At 33.3% G+C, this 18,885-nt stretch overlaps 1 long non-coding RNA gene across 1 annotated transcript in view; it reads left to right on the forward strand.

Annotated features, from left to right (window-relative positions):
- The first annotated feature begins 473 nt into the window (after positions 1-473).
- The window catches only part of LOC149895809 (uncharacterized), a 56,755-nt gene continuing 38,343 nt past the window's right edge, over positions 474-18,885 (forward strand). Inside the window, exon 1 of the long non-coding RNA XR_016458429.1 lies at positions 474-1,320. This is a non-coding gene — a long non-coding RNA (uncharacterized LOC149895809). The remainder of the gene's footprint in view (positions 1,321-18,885) is intronic.

Consider the following 18,885-nt stretch of genomic DNA (forward strand, 5'->3'; position numbering starts at 1 on the left):
GTAGTCAAAAAACTCACCTAAAATTTTGACTTATACTACATATTCTTTCTACTAAATTACTACTACAAATTAGATATATTACTTCGGCTCTATAACTCTACTTCAATATTATGTGAATTAATTAGTTAATTAAATTTATAGACACACAGAAATGAAAAAAAAGTATGATAGGTACCCACATAACTACCTACGTAGATATTATTTTAATTTACCAATAAATATGTTAATAATAGGTTAAATAAGAAAAAATCACCAAATAAGAAATTTACACTAAAATAAGCCTCTAATGAGCTACAAACACACATTTTAATTTTTCATTTTAATTAAAAATTTAATAAAAAAATCACAACACAATTACATCAAAATAATAATAATCTATTCAGCATTATCTCAACGGTCATTCTTATCGAAATAAAAAAAAAAAACTTCTAACGTTCTTATAATTTTAGGTACCTATTTTATACCTACTAGATGGATGATACATTTAGGCATAACACAGTCCACGAGGACGTTGTAACAAGGTTATGCCCGTTATTCTTGAGCTGCCATTTCGCTAACGTTGTTCGTTCGTGCACCACCGATTTAACTCCCATACATATAAAAACACCATACTAACACCCTAACCCTTCACCACCCTCTCTCAACCCCCACCATTCTAATGAAAAACCCTATTGACAAACGAAAACCGAGCGACCCGATATCATATCCTAATAACCTTCCAATGTTCCCGGATAGCATTAAATCATCCCATTTTGAATTCCCCGACGTTCCCGTGTAGTCCTGACGTCCTATAGTAGGTGTAACCCGTTGTTTTTTTACCAAAGATATCGGACGTTAGATATGGTTAGACCGCCGAAGTTTGCACGTGGTTCGTTATAAGTTTACGAGTGAAAAATTGTATTATTCCGCTTTATTGGAGTGCTCGGATCCTTATCAAAGGTATGTCCTTTAGTATCGGTCGCGAATTTCTATCGGTATAATAGTGAAATACCTTGTGTTTGTCGGGGCAGCGCGCGCGCCTGTCCCTTCGCGGATCTGTAGGCCTAAATCCACGGCAAACGCGCGGTAATGCAAAATTTTTGCGAACATTTTGCGTTCTTATTTCTAATAAGATTCTTATAGGCCTATTGAAATGACTGTTTTTTTACAAAGTGTGGACCCCCGTTTCAGTGGTCGATGTGGATTTTTGCGAAAAAACAACTGTTTTATATATTTTTTTAACGATTTTGTGATGTGATTGTGCGGCGTCAAGAACTTTGGTGGAGAATGTTCTATAAAAATTTCCCTAATGGATTTTCTTTGGATATATCTCTTGTAGTGGTAAGTGTATTTATTATTTAATCATAATTAAAACGATTTTTTGTATTTATTTATCATTTTTTATATTTAACTCTACATGACTCTACCAAAAAGTATAATAACGGTTCATATATCGTAATCTGCTATTAAAATCGAAAAATGTATGTTTAATTCTAAAAATACTTTTCATTTTGGAGAATTTAATTATTAATGGATTTAAAATAAGTCATTTTATCCAATTTTACTATTATTTTAAGCATTTTATATGACTTTTTAATTTTACATCTAAGTAGGTAGTAGACCGTATCATAATGTAGAGACTAACAAAAATGACTCTACAAACGAAATTTAATGATTTGCCTTAAAATACATATAAAATATAATGCCTATGTGATAATACCGTATTTTGTGAATAATTAATCCTTTTTTTAAATTATCCCGATTAATTTATTTGGTAAAATAGAATTCACAGGCATAATACAACACGCTTTAAAAATGTGTTCATCCTAGTAAAACACGAAATATATTATAATTTAATGTAATTTAAAAAAAAGGGTTTTAATATTGTTCCTCGAAGTAACTCTATTTCTAAATCTTTAAAATATTATTAAAGTACCTAAACTAACGAGATTTGTTTAAAAAAAATTATGATGTCGAAAAATTAAACAAGATTTAAGTTACTTAACAAATATAAAATTTTGTATAGCGTAGTATAATATGTAGTAGGTATCTTTTTATTAAGAAATGACAAGCCTGTATCGATTTAAAAATAAAATCATGCATTTTTATTTGAATTAGTAAGTAAAATATGTAACATTATCTTCAAAATACACAGACAGATTTTAGTAAATTGCCCTAAACATAAATATCAAAATACATAGGTACCTATTTTCTTTAACTATGATTTTTAATTTGAAACTATAAACGATCTATATCACAGAAAACATTATAAATACCTACCTAGTTTTATTTTTTAATATTTTGTATTATTAACTTCAATAATTTAAGTACAGAAGGAGGCCTAATTGTTTAGACTTCAGACCCTCTATAGAGGGCCTAATCCTATTATAAAAACGAGAGCCCTCAGCCCTGTACAATTAATATATTAAAATATCTAGAGAACATTAATAATTATCAATATATTTTTGTAAATATACCTACACGATACAGCTATAAATAATAGATAGGCATTGTTTTATATGTAGTTATTTATAACTAGAAAAAAGAGAGAAATCATTTATTTTGCCATAGGCCTAAAAAAACAAATAAACAGGGAAAATAAACATAAAAAACGTTTAAAAAAATAAATACTAGAAATAGCAACAGAAAAGTGTGGCAGCCTTTTGGCAAAAACTAGCAACATTAGAATTATTCCTAGCTCCTCCTTGAGCCCATATCACTAATAAAGTATAGGAAAAAGAAAAATATAGGTACTAAAACGATAGAGCAATAAACATTAATATCATGAAAATAATCAATTTCAAACATTTTGAACATAAAATGACATTCACTTTAGTCTTTAGGCCAAAACCTAGACTTGATTCTGAATAAGCTATCCCACCAAAAACATTTTCATGTAAAATGTTGCCAAGACGAGCCCATATGACTCGCACTATCAAAAAGTTATCACATCCCATTTAGAGCCAAGCTTCTAACACTACACGCCCTAACTCTACAAGGCCTAACTTCACAAACCCTACACCTTAGTCAAAATATGTGGCTTGGCCATTTCGCTACATTCACATCGGCGCAAGGTGAAAAATTAATTCACTGTTCATTACTTTTGTGTTATACAATAGTTCTTGTAGTAACGAACCTATCATACATTGCTATTGAAAATCGTGATGACATTTGACACGGCATTTCAGTTTTTAGGTTATGATCTAGGTTACTAACCTTGCCTAGTGTTCATGTATATATAACTAGCTTTCCGCACGCAGCTTCGCCCGCTTTGCCTAAAACCTAATAAAATATATAGTATACTAGTGGTCCGCCCCGGCTTCGCCCGTGGTACCTACATGTTTAAACTATCCTATCTCTCAAGTTGGATCGAACTGCACATGGTGTGCGAATTTTATTATAGTGGTTTAGGAGTCCATTGAGGACAAACATTGTGACACGAGATTTATATATATATTAAGATATACTAAAACCTTCCTCGAGAACCACTCTATCTATTAAAACAAACCGCAACAAAATCCATTGCGTAGTTTCAAAGATTTTAGCATACAAAGGGACATAGAGTCAGAGAAAGCGACTTTGTTTTATACTATGTAGTGATAAGTTAAATTATTAATATCTATAGAATAGGTGAACAAGAAATAAAAACCTAGCTTTCATCTGAAAATGAAAAACTATTTAGTAAATCCAGAATTTAGAAATAAACTTACAAACAAACTCTCAAACTCTATTATATATACATTTAGTAAAGAAAAACTATTTTTATTTTTTTTGTTTGTTTGTTGTTGTGTGACTCAAAACTGATATATCAATTTTGATAATGCTTTCACCAGTAGAAAGCTACATTATTTCTGATTGACATAGACTTATTTTTTTTAATCACAGGCAGAGTCGGGGCGATCGTCTAGTACCTATATGTATTATGTTTCCTTGGCAACAGCTTACGTCATTGTAAAAACATTACTGTATATTTTTTGTTAAGCTGTTTCGAGGTTAGCATAGACTGACTAACGAAAATTTGGTATTATTATACAACCTAATTCCAAGTTAATATTTGAAGTATTAGTTTTTCGTTTTTTATTGCAATACACAAACAATAAAATAGAAATTAATATTTGTTCTACCTACATTAAGTGAAAATAATCTCTTATAGCTGAATATATTTTTAATACCATTATTTATATACTTACTAGTTACTTAACTATAATGTCCACATTATTTTATATAATTACTAGCGGTCCGCCCCGGCTTCGCCCGTGGTACATATGAAAAATAGATGTTGGCCGATTCTCAGACTTACCCGATATGCACAGAAAATTTCATGAGAATCGGTCCACCCGTTTCGGAGGAGTATGCAGACTAACATTGTGACACGAGAATTTTATATATAAAAAATATATAGCAGAATATTATAATAAAAAATTTCAGCCATATCGGTTCAGCAGTTTTTAGGTGAAAGGCCAACATATTTGGCATTTAACATTTTGTCAGCTTAATATTGTGTGAATGCCAATATCTAAAATTCCTAGATTTTAGCTAGCGTTAAGCAAAAGCACAGATAATCCATACTAATATTATAAATGCGAAAGTAACTCTGTCTGTCTGTCTGTTACTCAATCACGCCTAAACTACTGAACCAATTTGCATGAAATTTGCTATGGAGATATTTTGATACCCGAGAAAGGACATAGGCTACCTTTTATTGCGAAATATGTACCACGGGCGAAGCCGGGGCGGACCACTAGTACAATATAATCATCATTACATAGTATAAAACAAAGTTGCTTTCTCTGACCCTATTTCCCTTTGTATGCTTAAATCTTTAAAACTACGCTACGGATTTTGATGCGGTTTTTTAATAGATAGAGTGATTCAACAGGTAGGTTTTAGTATATAATTTATTAGTTTTTACTTTTTAGACAAAGCGGGCGAAGCCGCGGGCGGTAAGCTAGTAATAATATATATGTAAAAGAACATCCTTTGATTTACACGCAGTAAAATACAATATTTTTAACGTAACCATAAATTTAAAATAGACACAACATTGTGAAATTATATATTCTTGTGTTAAAAATAACTTCATTGTTCAATGTAAAGGATTATTTTTGTTTTTATTATTTACAAAACGTCATCACCATCATCATAAATCAACTATATAAAAATAAGTCGGGTTTTCCTTCCTGACGCTATAACTCCAGAACGCACGAACCGATTTCCACGGTTTTGCATTCGTTGGAAAGGTCTCGGGCTCCGTGAGGTTTATAGCAAAGAAAAGGTGTCTCTGGTGGCGAAACGGAGTTCGCCCGATTTGCTAGTTAATAATAAAAATGATCATCATCATCAGCCCCCGTACCACGACATCTTAAAGCAGTATTATATCCTGTATGGAAAAGGGACAGCGCTATATAGGTCGTATAGCGCCATACCCTTCCCACACTGGAAATAATACTGCTAAGACGTCGGTAACTCTATGCTACAATTCAAGTGCGTGACAGACGTCATAATGTCATAGTCTTACATAATTATTTAGTTTAAATGAGTCATAAATAATAATAATAAAAATAAACATTTTTTTCATACAGATAGGCCAATGTGTTCATATTTATTACTAGATTTCCGCCCGCGGCTTCGCCCGCGTTTTCAAAGGAAAACTCGCATAGTTCCCGCATATGTGTTAATCCAAGTTACCCTCTATATGTGTGCTAAATTTCATTGTAATCGGTTCAATAGTTTTTACGTGAAAGAGTAACAAACATACATACAAACTTTCGCCTTTATAATAGTATTAAGATACTTACCAAAGTTTGTCACTTCCAAATTACTGAATCGATGTTGATGCAATTTTGTATACTGTGTCTATTAGTAATATAATTTATGTCTTAATATCTCAGAAACATTATTAATAATACATATAATGACTACCAGATTATAATAATTTAATTTCATACCTGCTCTATCTCTTTTTAAAACATAATAAACAGGAAATTATTTCATCTGTTTGTTCAAGTATACAGCAGAAACTGCTAATATTGTTTATGATACATATTAAATGTTCAATAAATAATAATATTGTATTGTAGACCCGGCTTCACCTGGATTGAACTGGTATGAAAACGACATATAATAAAGCAAATACTACATGTAGTGTAATTCCTTTGGTGAAAGTTTTTTCAAAATCAGTTCAGCAGTTTTTGATACTGAATTATGATCTAAAGCCTATCTATATAGGAGGAATGTATCTCTACAGTGGGAGCAAAATAGACTGATAAAAAAAATGTGTGCGTGTAGATACTAGTGTACACACGTAAGAAGTCAAACTTCTTTATGACCTTATTTTTCAAAAAATAATTTACTATATGCAACTTTACAGAAATACGTCGAATCACGCGTGGTAGGGATAAGAAAAAGATGGCGCGTACGGAAAAATGTCACGCGTAACGAAAATGTTACACTAAATTTTTTTCCAACCCCGATAAAGAAGTATCTCTTCAAGAATTTTAATTAATTACTGTATGACAAACGTCAGTCTTATATTTCTAAATATAAACAATAACAATTGAAGTTAATTATGCAGCTTAACAAAATTACAATTAAATGATTAAATTCGAATCATTATTTGACCTCATAAGTATGATTCATTGGTATAAAAGGTGTTCTTAATATACAAGCATATGACCTAATGATAAATCACGTAACCTATAGGAGTTTTTATTTGACCGCCTCCTTGGTACAGTAGTTGACGCGTGAGCGTAGAACTGAGGGGTCCTGGGTTCGATTCCCGCTGGAGACGAAGAAAAAAAAAATGTCTCGGTCTGGCAGGACACAGAAGGCTGATCACCTACTTGTCCCTAAAGAAAATCGATCAGTGAAACAGATGTATGAATAATGCATCTGCCCCTTACCCCACTAAGGGGACACGGGACTTCACTTTATAGGAGTTATGATAAAAAATTTAGCAGACCATTGCTTTGAAGCTACTGTATCATGATGTATAAAGAAAGAAAAAACGAATAACTATTCACATTTAAAACTACAGAAAAAATAAAATTAAGCACTATTACAAATAATACTGCAAGAAAAAAGGATAAAAAGCATGTATGTGAGGAGATGTGAGGCGTCACTTGAAATAATACCAGCTATCTTAATATATAGGTATATCTCGTGTCACAATGTTTGTCCTCAATGGACTCCTAAAACACTTAACCGATTATAATAAAATTCGCACACCATGTGAAGTTCGATCCAACTTGAGAGATAGGATAGTTTAAGCATGTAGGTACCACGGGCGAAGCCGGGGCGGACCGCTAGTTAGACATAATGGATAAATAGTTCATGTTAATCCAGACTGTAATCTAACTCATGTCAATTTATATCAAAAATAGACAAGCCGTTTTTGTTAGAAAGATTATCAAACATTTATCCAATCTCACAAACTTGTGTGTTCATAATAGAAATGGAAAATAACAATATATTAAATTTTAAACTAAATACAAATAATATTCAAGTAGCATTATATTATCTGTGATTCAGGTAACAACGAAAAACTTATTGAATAAATGTAGCAGGTAGAATATTGATTCTATCAAATGTACCTGACCCTATATGACCTATGTCTCATAAGACACTATACCTAGTCCATTAAAACACTTAGGTCCTAGGAGATGCCTAGATAGTCTGGACACATATTCATATCATTTATTTGATTGCTCTATCATACAAATAAATCATTAAAAGTCGGCATTATTTCCAAAAAAAGTCTTCAGTTATAACCTATTCAATATCTTTCTTCTCTTATATTATATAAAATTCTCGTGTCACAATGTTAGTCTGCATACTCCTCCGAAACGGGTGGACCGATTCTCATGAAATTTTCTGTGCATATCGGGTAAGTCTGAGAATCGGCCAACATCTATTTTTCATATGTACCAAGGGCGAAGCCAGGGCGGACCGCTAGTTTTTAAATAAAACTCTCTTTCTTTCCTTCTTCCAGTGTTACATTTACTACAGCGCCATCTAGTTCCAAATTAAACAACATCATATAGAGTCACTATATGATAAAACTAGCTGTGCTCAGTTTCACCCGCATTGCTCCGCTCCTGTTGGTCTTAGTGTGATGATATATAGCCTATAGCCTTTCTCGATAAATGGGCTATCTAACACCGAAAGAATTTTTCAAATCGGACCAGTAGTTCCTGAGATTAGTGCGTTCAAACGAACAAACTCTTCAGCTTTATAAATGAAGTATAGATAGTAACATATAAATAAACACATACTACTATTCTATCAAATTTGCATCTATAATAGGTAAATAGGACACCCATTAAAACACCCTAGATAATCTAAATACACCTATCCTATAGGGTCAAGACCTATAACTAAATAATAGGTAAATAGATAACCCATCAAAACACCCTTGATAACACATAAATAGCACGCGATTTAACATCTATCCTTTAGGGTCTGTTACCAATAGAAATTTGTCTAGCCACGTACTATTAAATTAGATATTAATCAAAATTCACCCCATGTCACTTGTCGTGGGAATAGCCTTGGGACAGACCTGTTACTTGTTACATAATTTAAAGGGGAGATGCTTTTCAAGGTTAGGACATTTGTGCAAGACAGGTCGGATAAGAATTCTAGTATATTAGCAATTCATGAGCTTAACCAGATGACCTGTTGGAATCGACCCTACGTTTTTGGACAAAGGTCAGTCTTGGAGCTAAGCCCGTGCACCGACATCAAACCTATTTAATAAAAAGTACATCTAAATAATATGCAGTAATTAATAATATCAAATCTTTTTTATTGAAGTGAAAACTTCTTTAGCGGCGTTGAGCACTTTTTCTGTAATGGGTATAAAATCTTAAACTCGCGTCAGGACACGTGACCTGATCGAAAAAGCGTAAGACGAATACCATTCCAAAATATCAAACATGCTCAACGTTAATAATCAAGTTTTCACTTCTGCCGGCACTCCCGGAGTGCAACCCGTCTTTTTTTTTTTGCTTTTCCGTTTTTTAAGTCGGTTGTTTTTAACGTAGTTATTTTTATTTAATACTTTTTAGTGAATCAAATTACCTTTCTACATTTCAATTGTCATCGAGATCAGACAAAAATGCTCATAAAATAAAAACTACTGGGCCTATCCGAATAAAATTTTTATGGGACCTATTCGACACTATTCCTCGTCAAACAAAAAAAGAATCACGTAAATCGGTTCAGAAATCTCGGAGTAATCGGTGTACATACATAAAAAACATACCGGCCGAATTGATAACCTACTCCTTTTTTTTACCCGACTGCCAAAGAAGGAGGGTAATGTTTTTCGAGTGTATGTAAGTATGTATGTATGTCTTTTCCTTTGTGACCACCTGTAGCCTAAACGGCTTGATGGATTTTGATGTATGAGGTATCGTTAGATTTGTCTTGATTACGGGAGTGTCATAGGATACATTTTATCCTAAAAGTCCCACGGGATAAAGACATAATAATATTTTTTCTAAATTTCCCTTTAAAAAAATATGTATGCGGTATCATTAGATTCATTTCAATCACTCTTTTTTTAGTGTGCAGTCGGGTATTTTGTTTTTTTAATAATTTACTTGTTAATATAGAGATAAAGTTTATTTTGAAGTACTAGGAGACAATAAAAACGAAGAAGTATATACAAAGGACATTGATTGTGTAAGTGATATAGGAAATGCTAGTGAAACTATAGGATTTAGAATGATAGGTAATATAGTGGCGAAGAAGCAGGATCCAGTGAAAATGGGAGCTGAATCTTCAAGACAATTGAAATTCCATCAAATATAGGTAAGAATAATTTCTATAGGCCATTGAGATATACGTATATGGAGACGACACCGCCTACATCACTTATGTTCCGCTCAACATACGCCACATGACGTATGTTGAGCGGTTTTTTTAATGGTTTTAACGTGAAACGCATCAAATATGCCTTCGTGTGTGTTACGATATTGCACAAATAATACGGAAATGTGCAAAGGAATAACTTTCATCGGTAAGAACCTAACTAGATAATAATTTTTAAAACGTAGTTAGAGCAAAAAAATGGCGCACAGATTTTGTTCGTGGTGTCTCCTCCATACGTATAGTAATATTATCTCAATGCTATAGGCTTATAATTTCTATAGATTATAAGTACCTGTACTAAAATGTAATCAGTTGTCTAAAGACAATGCCACAGATATGTAACTTATTATGCTCGAGCTCGCCTGAAGGTGGGAGGCGAAACACTCATCTAGGTATTTTCATTTGATAGATTTTGATGTATTCTGTCCTCCAACGAACTTCAAAAAGGAGGAAGTTTTCAATTCATCTGTAATTATTTGATTTGTTGTTACCTGAGGACTTTTCCGATTTTGATGAATCTTTTATCTTATTTTACTTGAAAGATATTAATCGCCTTTTTTGTCCAGTTCTGACCATTGAAGGCAATTAAGTATTTTTTTTTCTAATAAAATAATTAATATTTTAATTGTCTCTACGCAAATAATAGGATTTATTTTAGAAACATTCATATCTTGATGATGATATAGAATGAGATATCTTTATGATCATAGACAAACCTAGATAGGATAAGATACAAGATTCTATTATCTATGGTCCTTGAAACGTGTGCAAAATTTCAAGTAAATGAACGTTTTCAAGGTGGTAAAAATGACGTTGAAAAATTCTGTTACATCTATAGATGGTAGATGTGTGCCACGCGGTTTCACCTGCGGACGAAAGCTCGACAAAACTATTTTACAAAAATGAAATGTTAAAGTAAACGATAAAGTAATGATGTATCTACGATCCAGGGTCTTCAACTTTTTTCATTTGAAATTTCATCAAAATCGGTGATGTGGTTTATTCTTGACAGCATAACAGACACACAAAATGTGGCCTCTATAAAATTTGTATCTATGATTAGTTTGCTTAAATTTCATTGGTCTTAATTTAAACCTCTTAAAAACAACTGCTTAAAAACTAAGCCATATTACAGTGCGTTTACATCAAACGAGCGAATGCTCATTCTAACCCCACTATGTCAAATTCTTTTAGTGTAAACAGGCGTAGAGAATCCTTTCGTTGTTCTTAGTGCGTTCGAAAAGATTCTATGCAATGTTCTAATACTGAACAACACTGAATACGAGTTTTCGTTTACACTAAAAGATCGCGAACGAATGCTCTTACTCTAGCTCTAGTTCTATGTTCGTTTGATGTAAATGCACCATTATGATGTACATATAGAAGTACCGTACTTATTTGATGTGTTTGTTACTCTTTCTGACAAAAATCACTGAACCGATTTTGCAGAAATTTGGTTTTCAGGTGGATAATAAATCGTAAATTATAGAACATTAATAAAAATGAACAATAACAGCTTGCTAAAGAATATATTCAATGTTAAACATTGTTTAACCTTTCACGCAAAAACTACTCGACCGATTTTGTTGAAATTTTATTTACTGATAAATTGGTGTAACATATGTATTATGCTCTGCTCCAAGGAACAAAAATGAATTAGCAAAAAATGTTGTATTAAATATGTGAAAGTTTGTTTGTTGCCCTTTCACGCAAAAACGACTGCACTAATAAGGTTATGAAATTTTGAAAATTGATAGATTAAAGTCTCTATATTTTAAACATATAATTAATACCACATTTACAACAGTATACCTACAGAAAATAGAGGATGTGTGCAGAAATTAAACTTATATGCATATCTACTAACTTAATAGAATATAAGTACTTAGCCTATGTCACGCAGGAATAATGAAGCTTTTCAAATGTGTCCAGTCGAATCGAAACAAGCTTTCCGCGCACATAGAAAAGGAAATCCCGCATAGTTCCCGTTCCTTTGGAATTTCCGGGATTAAAAGTACCCTAAGTAGCCTATGTTCTGGGTGTTCAGCTACCCACATACCAAATTTAATTGTAATCGATTCAGTAGTATTTGCGTGAAAGAGTAACAAACATCCATCCTCAAAACTTTCGCATTTATAATTTTTAGTAGGATAGTGTAAAGTGCCACGCCAGACGCGTCGGCGACCGCACCTACACAATTTCAAATTCACATCACATGTAAACTAGTTCGAGAATTCGAGACGATTACACACCGATATTTATAAATAATACACACTTTTGGTTCTTATAGAAAAGATACATTTATTTTATTGCTAAATCTTTTTGAAGTGAAACTTCTTAATCGGGGTTGGAAAAAAATTTAGTGTAACATTTTTTCGTTACGCGTGACATTTTTCCGTTACGCGCCATCTTTTTCTTATCCCTACCACGCGTGATTCGACGTGTTTCTGTAAAGTTGCATATAGTAAATTATTTTTTGAAAAATAAGGTCATAAAGAAGTTTCACTTCTTTCGTGTGTATACACTAGTACACGCACACTTTTTTTTTGAATACTAGAATTATAAAGTCGATAGCTATCAAATCTGAAAATAGGCGTGTGTATCTTATTATAATGTTATTTTTTGTGTTACCTATTCATTTTTGGAACATTTTCGATTTAAAATATATTAATTTAAATATTGTAAAAAAGCTTAAAAATATCAAATATGATAGTAGACAAGATTAAAAATATCATTAATTATTTACCTGCTGTAATATGTATGCCAGTTTTCTTATAATATACTTAAACCAAAAATTATTTTATATGTAACCATTTTTATACCAGTCTGGAAATAATTGATTTGACTAGGAAGATAATTGAATCAAAGAAACACAGACACATTATATTGAACAAAGTAAATTTAACATACCTAATATAATATGACGATTCAACGCCAAAAAAGAAGTCTCCTTATCTTCTTATATATAAAAATGAATCGCAAAATGTGTTGGTAAGCGCATAACTCGAGAACGGCTGGACCGATTTCGATAATTCTTTTTTTATTATATTCCTTGAAGTACGAGGATGGTTTTTATGTAGAGAAAACGTAAACATGTACCACGGGCGAAGCCGGGGCGGACCGCTAGTCTTATATATAAAAATGAATCGCAAAATGTGTTGGTAAGCGCATAACTCGAGAACGGCTGAACCGATTTCGATAATTCTTTTTTTATTATATTCCTTGAAGTACGAGGATGGTTCTTATGTAGAGAAAACGTAAACATGTACCACGGGCGAAGCCGGGGCGGACCGCTAGTTGATTAAATGTTTGAGTTTGAGTTGAGAATCAATATTCCGTAGTCTGGCATCAAGCCAGAACCAAGGCAATAGTCTTAGTTCTTATTACACTAATTTCTCCCTCCTCAGTAAGAAACAGAGAGAGAAAGGTCTTTTATTTTATTTTTATTTTTTATGTATCCATAATAAACGTATTTCATTTCATTTCATATTTCATTTAAAAGAGAGTTTATTACATTGCATTGTACATATTATATTAAAGAAAAACAATATGGCGCCAGAAACAATTGTACTATTGGAGGCCTTATCACTAAGCAGTGATCTCTGCCAGGCATATTATGTTTACTTATATCTATACTTTATATAATAAAGCTGTTGAGTGTAGAGTTTGTTTGGTTGAACGCGTTAATCTAAGCCGGGTATCCACTTAGGTTCGCCGTGGATTGCGAGCACTGTGTGCTCCGCGAACGTGAACGTGTACAGTGTACACACTTAGGCTGCAACATCAGTGCTCCTGTCGGAGCGCTAAATTCCGCGCTCCGGTCTCCAGTAGACACAGACAGACGGTCGGTGCAAACATGCCGCCTGCAGAATTGGTAGGAAGTGCAGCTTATATTTTGGTACATTATATTGTGATGGAATACAAACAACCTCCTCGATTTTGGCAAGCTAATATGTATAAGGGAAGAAGAAATAATGAAATAATGCATATATTCATCATTTCATCGGACCACTCCATGTTCGCGAACTTAACAAACCCACGCTCGCGTCCACGAACAAACTGCGCTCCCCTTTGAGTTCGCGCAAAAAACCGCTTCCGGAGCGCTCCGCCGTGCTCCGATCGTGCTCCAGTCCCGCTCCGCGATCACGACGTATCCATTATGTTTGGTTTGCGGAGCGGGCGCGTTCGCAAACCACGGCGAACCTAAGTGGATACCCGGCTTAAGGAACTACGGGTCCGATTTGAAAAATTCTGTCAGTGTTAAATAGCACATTTATCAAAGAAATTTATATTATATCATCAAGAAGACCAATAGGAGCTTACCAAAGTAGGTAAAACCGCGGGGCGCTAATCCATACCAATATTATAAATGCGAAAGTAACTCTGTCTGTCTGTCTGTTACTCAATCACGCCTAAACTACTGAACCAATTTGCATGAAATTTGGTATGGAGATATTTTGATACCCGAGAAAGGACATAGGCTACCTTTTATTGCGAAATAAATACCACGGGCGAAGCCGGGGCGGACCTCTAGTCAGTAGTATAGGGAACTCAGCTTTTTACACTACCTACTTTTAAAAGGATAGATTAGATTTACAAGGAAAAAATGTTCTCAAAAAATCTCTCCATTTACTATTTCAAATCCTCATACCATCCTATAGAACCTGCCTATTCACATTAAATATTTATTACTAGCTTTCCGCCCGCCGCTTCACCTGCGTTTTCAAAGAAAAACCCGCATAGTTTTGTTCCCGTGGGATTTCAGGGATAAAACCTATCCTATGTGTTAATCCAAATTACCCTCTATATGTGTGCTTAACTTCGTTGTAATCGGTTCAGTAGTATTTGTGTGAAAGAGTAACAAACACACACATACACATCCTCACAAACTTTCGCATATTTTATAATATTAATAGGATTCGTTCTTGGCGTTCATAAAAAATAATCACCATACGTCACACGTTCAGATGACGTGTCTACACGTGTATTTCGTCGACGTTTTTTTATCGTCTGCGCAGGAGTGCAAAACATGTACTATTTACTTATGATTTTTTTTAGTTGATAACGCTGTCTGTATTATTACTTTGTGAATGCCGGATTTGGTTCAAAATGTAGTCCTGTAAAGGAAATTTATATTGGAATTATCATTATATTATTATAACTAACCTTTTCGCCCGTAGCTTCGTCCGCGTGGTCAAAGGAAAACCCGCATAGTTCCCGTTCTTATGGGATTTTAGGGATAAAAACTATCCTATGCAATAAATGATTTATTTATTTATTTATATGTGTCAATCCAAGTTAAGTCTATGTATGTGAAAATTTTATATTATTAGTATCTAGCATTTATTAATTACCAGCGGTTGGCACTTGGCTCTACCTTCATGGTCAGCTCAGGGATCACGTAATTTCAACAGTGAAAAAGTCTTTAAAATCAATCCGGTAATATCTATACTAATACTAATACTAATATACTAATATTAAATAAAGAGGAAAGGTTTGTTTGTATGTATGTATGTATGGTTTTCACGCATAAACTACTGGACCGATTTTGATGAAATTTGGCACAGATGATCTTTAGACCCTGAGAAAGAACATAGGCTACCTTTTATTGCGAAATATGTACCACGGGCGAAGCCGGGGCGGACCGCTAGTTTTGTATAAAGCTTCCACTTTGAGTAGCAATTGCTCTTTTTTATAAATGTTAAATATAAAGAAATCGTTTGGTTTCTGGTTTATTATAAGTCTAGATTTTAAAAATCTTGATATTTTTTTTAAAGAATAGAAAAAAATCAATCGTGAGCCAGGATTCGAACCCACGTCTTTTGCCTTGCCTGGGCAAAGGTTGCAGGTCTCTTGGCCACGTCTGCGGACGCGGTTCTACCGAATACCCGCGGCCCCGTCAATAAAGCGGCACGGCGGAACACAGTGGAGTTTAATCGGTAGGACCCTGCACTCAGCAGGGTGAGTCCGACATAACCCAGGGCTCTTCCCCCGAGTGCCCTGGGTATGCCTAAATGCATTCTCCACTATAAAAAAGGTCTCTCGGCCACCCATGATCCCGCCAGGGCCTCTTTCTTCTACTCTTTTGGTTTTATTCTTTCAAATATCTATACTAATACTAATGTTATAAATAGGGATGTAACGATACCGATACAGATACCGATATATCGGCCGATATATCGGCAAGCCGATATATCGGTATCGCCGATAATAAATCAACCGATACCGATATTTTTTTATTAAATTATTTCTTTTCTTTTATGTTTTTGAATTGTATTTATTCATATTGTTTTATTTCTGTTTCTGTAATAGTGTTAAGGAAGAGCGGAACCTCCTGACACAAGCATTTTATTTGCTTACTAGGAGTGTTCCAATCACAAATTTGTTTATGTAAAGGAAATAAATAAATAATTTTGAATTTTTTTAATTTTTAACGTGATAACGTTTTTAAAATCGTTTTAGTCGGGTGACATGTTCATAAACTTGTGTCACACCAAAACCTCACGAGCGCGATCGCAGGTATAACGAGAGAGAGACGGACCGATCTCCCGTTTCATCTCGAGCGCTGCCACTGCATTATGTTATCACGTAAACATCTCGATCGTAAACCTACTTTACAAACATCCAATTTTTTTGATATCAAATAATTCAAAAATCCGCGCCCAATGAACGATGCGGGAGGCCGCCCGCGCGTGCGCACTTTGTTTTCTGAAAAAACTCTACCAATACTGCCATCCTTTAACCAACACTACTTCGCTAAATTTCCTTAAAAGTACCTTAACCGCCAGATTTAATAATTATTTTTTAGCTTTTTACTTGACTAAAAGTACGTTATCAGATTATACTTGACTATAGGGACGCAAAAGGACTATAACTGCTTTATGATATGCTTTCATATAACGATTCCAATGGAAATCCTTACCTTATTTGCAGTTACTCGCCCTTAACGCTTTTTTAGTTAAGTAATTTTATTTAGGAAAAATTCTCATAACACTTTTTTGCTTAGCTACAAAGCAGCTAACCCTCATTTTTAAGCTAAAAGGCAGTTATCCGATTCTGGTGATGCATCAGTTTTGGGGATGAGAGTGATGATGAAATAATGTCGCTCCCAAGCAGAGTACCGATCGTTTTTGATTTTCTTTTACAAGACGTATTGTTTCTGATCAGGTTTACTAAGTTTTAAACAATCTAGCAGCTAAATTACGGAAAATATAACAAGTCAAAGTTACGAAAATTTGGTAGATAATGGTTACGACAGTGCGAACTTTCAATCGTACTTCTCTGTTTAGACTCTGATTTGTCTCTGTAACCGAGAAAGAGAAGAAAGACAGTCTGTACTATTTAATTTTTAAAACTATTTATTAATTATGTAATTTACCCCTTGGGTGGAATTAGTAATCGACTGTCAAGCAATGTACTAGAGATGGTGATACAAAAATTGTTAGGAGTACACTACCTTTGACCCGCTGACGGGGAGTCCATTTTGCAACTATTGCTATTTTTTCTTATCTTTATATGTATTATATTATTAAGATTTGTATTTTTTACATAGTAGCAAATAAAAAGTTTTCTACCTCCTGCTATTTTCCACATATTCTGGTATATTATATTTTCTGAATGTGGATGAAAGAGTCTTCTAATCATTTGATAAGCGGTTCTACATTATTTATTAAGAGCATCCCACATGTAAGAGCTTGAAGCCCTATTGAAACCAGGGTTTTATTTTTTCAAAAACCTTGTGCACAAGTCTTAATTTTTTTTTCAGGAAACGATTTATGTTTATATGTTTGTGGTTCTATATGTACTCACATATCCGTGACTCGCAGAAGAATATTTATAAAATAACGTTAAAATTGCAATTCTAAATGAATATACGGTTCCAAAAAAGAAAAGCGAGAAGATTTATCTCAATCTTAACCCCTTCGCAGACTAACTTCGCAGAAGAATATATTTTATAAAATAACGTTAAAATTGCAATTCTAAATGAATATACGGTTCCAAAAAAGAAAAGCGAGAAGATTTATCTCAAGCTTAACCCCTTAATGAGCCACTGTAATGAAATAAACGTGAACATGATGAGAAATAAAGGTTAATTTTATCGAAAACTTAAAAGAGTCATTTAGTAAAACAGTTTAAAATACTTGTTACTCACAATAAGACGCTAAAACCATTAATTTAGATAGTGTTTAAATCCTTAATACTTAAACCTAAAAGCTTTTGATCCTTTTCCTTTCCATTGGTTGATGGTTGACCTAGAGGATGTAATTCCCGAGAGCAAAGCCTCAGACAGCAGCAAATTTTTAACATTAGTAAGATTAAAATTTAGTACAACTATATAGAATCATAGTACAAAAGCATCCAAAAACCCTTAAACGCTGATTATAAAGTTTTTGAAATTTAAATTAAAACGAAAGTCATAGCTTAAAAGTAGTTATAGTAGCTTAACGACGTTTTAGGTAAGCATTTTATTACTAAATAAAAAAAAATCACAAAATGAAAATAAAAATACTAAATTACTTAGCTAAAAAGTCGCTATGGTATGTAAACGGCCGTCTTGTCCAGTAAATAGTTAAAATTTTCAGATTATTATGCTGAACTAAACGAGAAAAAGTGAATTTAAAAATAAATTATAACAGTTTCTGGGTAAAAACTAATATTTATATATAATTAAATGTCGATCGATGTATCTCACAATAATTATTGTAAGTGTCATAATTTTTAAGAAATAACGATTTCCGTGTTTTTTGCCATTTACTCGAAACTCACTTCGTGGGCTTAACGGCTTTCTAGTTAAAGGACGGCAGAATAGTAAACTTTTATTAGGTACTGATTGTATGTGTATTACTTAAAGTTTAACTGACTTCGTAAAATAATAATACTAAAATAAATGGTTTTGTTGTTTTTTGATTTGGCATTTTTATTTAAAAGAATACGATTAACAGTTGTCTCTGTTAAATGTTGGTAACTTTTTATGCATAATTCACTATTTATTTTTCTACCAAGCCATCGATATCGGTATCGGTATCGGTA

This window comes from Colias eurytheme, chromosome 30 (genome assembly GCF_061535395.1).
Source record: "Colias eurytheme isolate Ceu_HAF_F1 chromosome 30, ilColEury1 Martin Lab GWU primary, whole genome shotgun sequence".
In the NCBI taxonomy this organism is placed as follows: domain Eukaryota; kingdom Metazoa; phylum Arthropoda; class Insecta; order Lepidoptera; family Pieridae; genus Colias; species Colias eurytheme.